Source organism: Triturus cristatus, chromosome 2_1 (assembly GCF_964204655.1).
Source record: "Triturus cristatus chromosome 2_1, aTriCri1.1, whole genome shotgun sequence".
NCBI classification, from domain to species: Eukaryota; Metazoa; Chordata; class Amphibia; order Caudata; family Salamandridae; genus Triturus; species Triturus cristatus.
Window position 1 is genome coordinate 968,282,272 of NC_140581.1, and position 8,930 is coordinate 968,291,201.

The 8,930-nt window shown below is 46.0% G+C and overlaps 1 protein-coding gene across 3 annotated transcripts in view; it reads right to left on the reverse strand.

Moving 5' to 3' along the window:
• The window catches only part of ZDHHC21 (zDHHC palmitoyltransferase 21), a 230,126-nt gene extending 221,631 nt beyond the window's left edge, over positions 1 to 8,495 (reverse strand). Inside the window, exon 1 of one of the 3 annotated variants that reach the window (XM_085633770.1) lies at positions 8,358 to 8,495. The gene's annotated coding sequence lies outside the window, so the exon portion shown is untranslated. The remainder of the gene's footprint in view (positions 1 to 8,357) is intronic. The other 2 variants (XM_085633781.1, XM_085633799.1) reach the window with 2 other exon arrangements.
• Between the last annotated feature and the right edge of the window lie 435 nt (positions 8,496 to 8,930).

Genomic DNA, 8,930 nt, shown 5'->3' on the forward strand with positions numbered 1-8,930 from the left:
TCAGGAGGGAAGGCTGCACAGTCTCAGGAGGGAAGGCTGCACAGTTTAAGGAGGGAAGGCTCCACAGTCTCAGGAGGGCCGGCTGCACAGTCTCAGGAGGGAAGGCTGCACAGTCTCAGGAGGGAAGGCTGCACAGTCTCAGGAGGGAAGGCTGCACAGTCTCAGGAGGGAAGGCTGCACAGTCTCAGGAGGGAAGACTGCACAGTCTCAGGAGGGAAGACTGCACAGTCTCAGGAGGGAAGACTGCATAGTCTCAGGAGGGAAGACTGCATTGTCTCAGGAGGGAAGACTGCATTTTCTCAGGACAGAGGGCTGCATAGTCTCAGGAGAGAGGGCTGCATAGTCTCAGGAGAGAGGGCTGCATAGTCTCAGGAGAGAGGGCTGCATAGTCACTGGGGAGAAGCCTAAATATGGCTGGAGAGTGGGCTGCATCATCTCTGGAGAGAGAGCTGCATCGCCTCTGGAATGACAGCTGCATCGTTTCAGGAGAGACAGCTGCATAGTTTCTGGGGAGAGAGCTGCATAGTTTCTGTGCATTTGGTTTCACAGTCTCATAGGGCAGTGCTGCAGTCTCAGGATTAAGTATTGCATAGTCTCTGGAGGAGGATTGCGTAGTCTCTAAGCGAAGAGTGCTGTGTAGTCTCTATGGGGAGGGCTACGCAGTCTCTGAGGGGGGGCTACATAGCCTCTAAGTGGGAGGCTGCATAGCCTTTTAGGGAGGAGGGCTGCGTAGTATCTAAGGAGGAGGGCTGCGTAGCATCTAAGGAGGAGGGCTGCGTAGCATCTAAGGCGGAGGGAAGCGTAGTATCTAAGGGGGAGGGCTGCATAGTATCTAAGGGGGAGGGCTGCATAGTATCTAAGGGGAGGGCTGCATAGTATTTAAGGGGGAGGGCTGCATAGTATCTAAGGGGAGGGCTGCATAGTATCTAAGGGGAGGGTGGCATAGTTTCGGGAGAAGGACGGCATGGACTCAGGGGGAGGGCCGCACAGCCTCAGGGGGGAGGGCTGCATAGTCTCAGGGGGAGGGCTGCATAGTCTCGGGGGGGAGGGCTGCATAGTCTCGGGGGGGAGGGCTGCATAGTCTCGGGGGGAGGGCTGCATAGTCTCAGGGGAGGGCTGCATAGTCTCAGGGGAGGGCTGCATAGTCTCAGGGGAGGGCTGCATAGTCTCAGGGGAGGGCTGCATAGTCTCAGGGGAGGGCTGCATAGTCTCAGGGGAGGGCTGCATAGTCTCAGGGGAGGGCTGCATAGTCTCAGGGGAGGGCTGCATAGCCTCAGGAGGGAAGACTGCATAGTCTCAGGAGGGAAGACTGCATAGTCTCAGGAGGGAAGACTGCATAGTCTCAGGAGGGAAGACTGCATAGTCTCAGGAGGGAAGACTGCATAGTCTCAGGAGGGACGACTGCATAGTCTCAAGACTGCATAGTCTCAGGAGGGAAGACTGCATAGTCTCAGGAGGGAAGACTGCATAGTCTCAGGAGGGAAGACTGCATAGTCTCAGGAGGGAAGACTGCATAGTCTCAGGAGGGAAGACTGCATAGTCTCAGGAGGGAAGACTTCATAGTCTCAGGAGGGAAGACTGCATTGTCTCGGGAGGGAAGACTGCATAGTCTCAGGACAGAGGGCTGCATAATCACTGGGGGGAGTGCGGCATAGTCACTGGGGGGAGTGCTGCATAGTCACTGGGGGGAGTGCTGCATAGTCACTGGGGGAGTGCTGCATAGTCACTGGGGGAGGGCAGCATAGTCACTGGGGGAGGGCAGCATAGTCTATGGGTTAGAGTTTCATAGTCTCTGGGGGAGGGCCACATAGTCAATGGGGGAGGGATGTATAGTCTCTTGGGGAGGTCTGCATAGTCTCTTGGGGAGAGCTGCATAGTCTCTTGGCGAGAGCTGCATAGTCTCTTGGCGAGAGCTGCATAGTCTCTTGGCGAGAGCTGCATAGTCTCTTGGCGAGAGCTGCATAGTCTCTTGGCGAGAGCTGCATAGTCTCTTGGCGAGAGCTGCATAGTCTCTTGGGGAGAGCTGCATAGTTTGCAGATGGTAAGTTATGGATGGAAGGGCTAGGTGTGTCTAGGAACAATATGTGAAAACTCAGTGGGAGGATCATATGATCTCATGGAGGGTGAAAACAGAAATCGCACCTTGCAACTCACATTAATATGTCCAACTAGCACTCATTGAAAAGCCGTAATTCGTTGAGGTTCTACATGAGCCTTCATATATATGTGTACATCTATACCTGCATAGACACACGTAAATGTGTGTATATATACATGTATATATATTATCTACTGGCGGTCGCCAGTAGATAGTTATTGTTAGGACCGAGTTTCCATAGGAAATCTGAAAATTCTATTTTGAATAACTTTGGCGCCGGTTGACGAATCCTCGCGAAATTTTCAAAACTAATGGGGCGCTCCGCTCAGCTCCTACCCTGAAAGCCTCGGGGTGATTCGTCAAGCGGGGGCTGAGAAAAAAGGGGGGTCCCAAAACGCGTTTTCCCCATGCATTTTCCCATAGGACCTTTAGTCGAAGGTACAGCCCGAACGGCTGAACAGAATTACTTGAAATTTGGCAAAGAGGTAGTCCTCAGGTCAGGCATGTGCCATTTGCATATATGGTGTCAATCTGTTCAGTAGTTCCTGAGAAAATTGCAGTTAAAAGTACATAAATATCTATAAGCGCGCACCGTGCGCGCACCATAACATGCGCGAGCGTAATTCTGATTGGTGGTTACATGTCAGTCAACATTTGAATCGGTCGAAATCAGGAAGTGTCGGCCGCCATTTTGTGTGTTTTGTGTGTGAGAGTGAAAAAGAAAGGTGGAGAACGTGAAAAGGGGGTAGGGTAGAGAGTTCCTGGCCCCCTAGCCTTTGTCCCTGAAGGACCCCGAAGGGTGAAAAAAACATTTTTTTTTTTTTTTAAATCGCGGGGTGCGCGCACCGCGCGCGCACGGTGAAAAACTTAAAAAAAAAAAAAACATTTTAAACGAGCCATTCCATATTACAGGATACAGTCAATCTATAACTATATACATAGGTAGCTTATTATAAAATAAATATATAAAAAATATAATAAAACATACATAACTTAGCATTTAGAAAACCTTACAAATTCACTTAAAAAAACATAGGTTTCACACACGTTATAGTTAGGAATAAGCATTTAAAAAACCTTGCAAATTCACTTAAAAAACCATAGGTTTCACACATGTTATAGTTAGCTGGACATTTCAGTCGTAAAAAACCATTGAAATTCCCCCGTTATAGTTAGTTCAGATAACTATAACTCACGCGACCGCCACTCTATCACAAGGATGATGTCATCAGTGATGTCATGAGTGATGCCACTGATCATGTCATGAGTGATGTAATATGTGACGTCATGAGCAGTGGATTGCGGGCGCGCGAGTTATAGTTATCTGAAATAACTATAACGGGGGAATTTCAATGGTTTTTTACGAGTGAAATGTCCAGCTAACTATAACATGTGTGAAACCTATGGTTTTTTAAGTGAATTTGCAAGGTTTTTTAAATGCTAATTCCAAACTATAATGTGTGTGAAACCTATGTTTTTTTAAGTGAATATATATATATATATATATATATATATATATATATATATATATATATATATTACCTACTGGCGGTCGCCAGTAGGTAGTTATAGTTAGGACCACGTTTCCATAGGAAATCCGCAACATTCTATTTTGAATAACTTTGGCGCCGGTCGACGAATCTTCGCAAATTTTTCAAAATAGGTGGGGCGCTCCGCTCCGCTCCTACCCTGAAAGTCTCGGGGGGATTCGTCAAGCGGGGGCTGAGATAAAAGGGGGGTCCCAAAACGCGTTTTTCCCATGCATTTTTCCATTGGACCTTTAGACACAGCTACAGCCCGAACGGCTGAACAGAATTACTTGAAATTTGGCAGAGAGGTAGCCATAAGGTCAAGGAAGTGCCTTTTGCAGGTCTGGTGTAAATCTGTTCAGTATTTCCGGAGAAAATAGCATTTAAATGCATATATATATCTATATGCGCGCAGGGTGCGCGCACCGTGCGAGCACCGTGCGAGCACCCTAACGTGCGCGAGCGTAATTCTGATTGGTGGTTACATGTTAGTCAACGTTCGAATCGGTCGAAATCAGGAAGTGTCGGCCGCCATTTTGTTTGTTTTCAGTGCGAGAGTGAAAAAGGAAGGTGGCGAACGTGAAAAGGGGGCAGGGTAGAGAGTTCCTGACCCCCTAGCCTTTGTCAGGGGGTCCCTGAAGGACCCCGAAGGCAAAAAAAAAATTTTTTTTTTTTTAAAAATCGCGGGGGTGCACGCACAGTGCGCGCACCCTGAAAAACACAAAACAAAAAATTTTTACAAAAAAAAAAATAATAATTCGCAGGGTGAAAACCCCCCAAATTTTTTTTTATAATTTTTAATACGTAGTTTATTGTAAAATAAATATATAAAAAAAATAATACATAAATAAATTAGCATTTAAAAAACCGTACAAATTCACTGAAAAAACCATAGGTTTCACACACGTTATAGTTAGGAATTAGCATTTAAAAAACCTTGCAAATTCACTGAAAAAACCATAGGTTTCACACATGTTATAGTTAGCTGGACATTTTACTGATAAAAAACCAATGAAATTCCCCCGTTATAGTTACTGTAGGCAACTATAACTCACGCGACCGTAATCCTCTGCTGATGCTAATACTGTATTTAGACACTTATTTGCCCATGTCTTCTTCCATTAAATTTTAGCTATACATATATTACAAATATTTATTTTTCAGAAAGACACATATGTCATCAGTGATGTAATATCTGACGTCATCAGCAGAGGATTGCGGTCGCGTGAGTTATAGTTGCCTACAGTAACTATAACGGGGGAATTTCATTGGTTTTTTATCAGTAAAATGTCCAGCTAACTATAACATGTGTGAAACCTATGGTTTTTTCAGTGAATATATATATATATATGCACAAATGTACATCTGTATACAAACGTGCATATACATGCACACACTTTTTTCACAATGACCCTTTGCAGGTGACCCCAGGGCCATTCCTAGGACTTTCGGGGCCCCGGGCGAAAGGGAAGATGTGAGGTCCCTATAATTTGTAAGTGACATCATAGAAAGTAACTTCACAGAACTTTTAATCTACTTTGGTATCACTGAAGTGACATAGAAGTGGATCTCAATAACACTGAGAAAAAGCTAAACACCCAAATGAAATGTCTGTCTATTTGAAAGCTGTATTAAGTGGATTACAATAGTCACATTGAATGGAAAAGCTAGGCACAGATCTCACAAATATGGATTACCTTAATCAAAGTTAAACTGACTGTTTACAGATTAGTGCATGATAAAAATTCCACAGCACTGCGGAAAATTAATTGAATGACATCACTATGGTAAAAATTATGGAACCGGGCATAGCGAAATAAAGGTGAGTTCAAATACATGTACCTTTCCATTTTTATTTAAAAGCTTTATAAATCACAGTTCATCAAAGAAGGGTTAAGATCACCCCTGGACTGAAAATGCTGTTTAAAATGTGAATTTTTACAGTTCCCAAACTAATACATCATTTGATTTATTCCTTTCATTTGGATCTTGTACTGCTGCATTTATGATAATGAAAAGGCAAGTTCCAGAATGCAAGAATATAACAGCAGGATTAACTACTTACATGTGGTATAAAGAAGCAAATTGAGACCTCCTCTGGTGGAAATCTGTGCTAGTTAAAGTTACAGTTTTCATATAAATCCCTTTTACTGTGACTGGAAAAGAAGGTTTGATGATGCACTTATTTCAGAACCATTAGTGAAGCCAGTTGTGAGGATAAGGCAGTGGACAGCTTTGGGGTGAGTTTGTTCACGCAAGTGTGCGTTTCTTGCAGCAGTATACCAGTGCTGTTTATCTGTGCCGTAGTGATGAGAGTTTAGGGCTTTGTATCATCTGGACAGAGAAACAATATCAGCAATTTGGTTTTGCCTCAAGACTACTACGGAACAGCTCCATTTCTTAGCTGGAAACTGGAAGCTGACCCCTTACTCATCCCCAGTGAATTAGTCTTATATACTCTTGGAATCATTAAGAAGTGCTTGCATCACATTGCTGCAAGGATGTTACCAAAGAGCTCTTGCTGTAGTGGTGAAAAAGGGGGGGGATTGCTGTATCGGCCCCATTATACTGAGCACATTTTGGGTGTGTCTGCAAGTGTGATTTAAAATAGGGAGTCAGACTTTGTTTATAGGGGCATTGCAGAGAGCTTCAATAGGTTTACCATACCGAGAGGCTAGCACTAGCTGACACGGTTCACAAAGGTGCTTTTCTCTACAACTCTGTTGAAGATGGCACCGACAATACACTATAGACAGTTTATTTTGGACACCTTGCCTATTGCTACAAACACATTATACACCTCCAGCACAGCTCACAGCACAATAGGGCTCTCTCTAGAACCTTGAACTTAAAATAAAACATGCTACAAATTACAAGTACTAAAGTAACTTTAAAGTAGCAGTTGGGTGTCATTCAAAATGTCATACATATGATGTAGATATGTCATACGTAATCACAAGGCAAATACAGAAATGTCACACATAGGCAAGGGAGTACACAGAAAATTAAAATACTCCCAACTTTGAACCAAAGCTCTTATGACACCAAGCAAGTCATTGCAACCCTCCCCTGAAAAGCTTTCTTGTTTCTTCCATCTAAGCATCTATACATTCATCCTTTTATCCACCCATTGATATACACCAGTTCTCCCTTACATTCTGTCATCCATTCGTTCTTCCATCATTTAGTCTTTCCCCATTCTGTCGGCCCATCCATCCGTGTTCCCATCCATATCTAAACCTATCCATCTCTCCATCCACCCCTTCACTGATCCATTCACCCATCCATTCATCTTTTCAATCATCCATCCTATTGCTCATACATCCACACTTTCACTCCATCCTTTCCCTTATCCATTTATAATTTCACCCATCCTTTCAGTCTCATCCATCCATTTACGCTTTCACTCATCTATCCATCCTTTCTTCCATACATCCTCCCTCCCTTTCACTCCTATCCATTACTACACTCATTTAACCTTTACTCATTCATCCATCCTTTCACGCATCTATCTATCCTTTCATTCATCTATCTATCCACCCTTTCACTCCATCCATCCATTCTCCCTTTCACTCTTCCATCCACCCACCCTTTCACTCATCCATCCATCCTTTCACTAATCCATCCACCCTTCCGCTTATTCATCCATCTGAGTTTCAACCCCAGGGAATCACAGCAATAGAGTATCACTGCGGCCAAGGAGAGGAGGCCCCCTGCCCTGGACCTTGCAGCACTGGATAATGGCTGCAAGGCCCAGAGAGGGGGCCCCATACCTGGACCTTGCAGCCTGATGCAGCGCTTCAAGGCCCAGTGGACTGAGGTTTGGTAAACACTGCCCTATCATGCCAGTCTTTTATGGCTGCTCCCTTATCCCCACAACCCACCTCTCCTGATAATGTCCAGTTGGTCCTTGGAACATAGGGGCCCTTTTGTTGCCTGGCAACACAAAACAGAAAGAGTAAGAAAGGCTTCGGGCAGGTTTTTAAGAGAGGTGCTGCCCTGCCCCAGACATTGTGAGCCAACCCAATTGTTGTCTTTCCTGCTGATCCCTTCTGCACCCACTGCTTTCCTTCCCCCACCCCTGCAACTCAGGAATGTCACCATGCCCTTGGACCAGGGAGGTCAAGCCACCTCCCTTAAAAATGACATTTGTAATTAAATTTATTTAGAGCATACTACCCCTGATGAAGTGCTTTGATGTGATCGGATTGGGGAGGGGGCATGTCACACAAGAGGGGACCCGTGTTTTCGACCTGAGCGCGGAGCCCTGGGCAGATGCCCACATTGCCCATGCTTAGCGCCCCACATGTCCCGTTTACTGGGGTCCTCGCCAGTTTCATCTCAAGCCCAATGTGTGCCCCCTAATAATTAATTCAAGTGGGAACAGTTACAGATGAGTGGACCCCAGGCAACGCAAAGTGGATCCGGGTAGTGCCAAGCAGACCCAAAGAGTACCGAGCAAACAATGTGGGTGAGGGGGCCTGTGATTGGAGAGAAGTGGGCTCTGGGAGGGACACGATAAGCTCTGTGAGGATGGTTTGGACATGGGAGATGTGTCTGGCTCAAGGAAAGGATTGGGGGTTCTGCAGAGAGTATATAGACCAGGCAGCAACCTAGAGGGGAGACTAGGTCTGGAAAGACGAAGGTACAGGGCATGCCATTGTATTGCTGGACAACACACAGTCCTCTCGCACACACACCCCGGGTATCTGCGCCCCTGCTGCCCCCACCTGCTCGCTCCAGTACCGCCCGCTGGCCTCTTCACCGAATCCCGGTGCTGCTCTTCCGCACGCTGCAGACCGGCTGCAGCCGCTGCCGCTTCCGCTTCCGCGATCTGTCAACGTTGCTAGGCGGGACCGCCCTCTATGCCCGCCCAGCACTGACAACGCAAGGGGAGCGGCCGTGCCCCGTGGGAGATGCCTCTATCGGCTTCCTTGACCGGCACTCCCCCCACAGAAGGCTCCTAGTGTGCTCTCACCCTTTGCCAAGGCATAGTGTGCGTCAGAATGAGGGGTATTTCAAAATAATGCTGTGATATGGCAACATTTTAAGTCGCCTTTAAAACGAAGTGACTCCCGCTTAAGCATATGTCTCACCTACAATTACTTTTTCACTGCAGCTCATGTCTCACGTTTAAAGCCCAACTTTCAGGGTCAGAGTGTATGTGCTATGCATGCATGCTGTCTTGTGTTGACACTTAGTTTTGGGGCGGGACAAGAGCCGTCACTCAGAAGTCTTCCCGGCAACTGCAAATCACGGAGGGCGGGTTATTAGCAGAGTGCATTAAAGGCGTGGTTATGAAA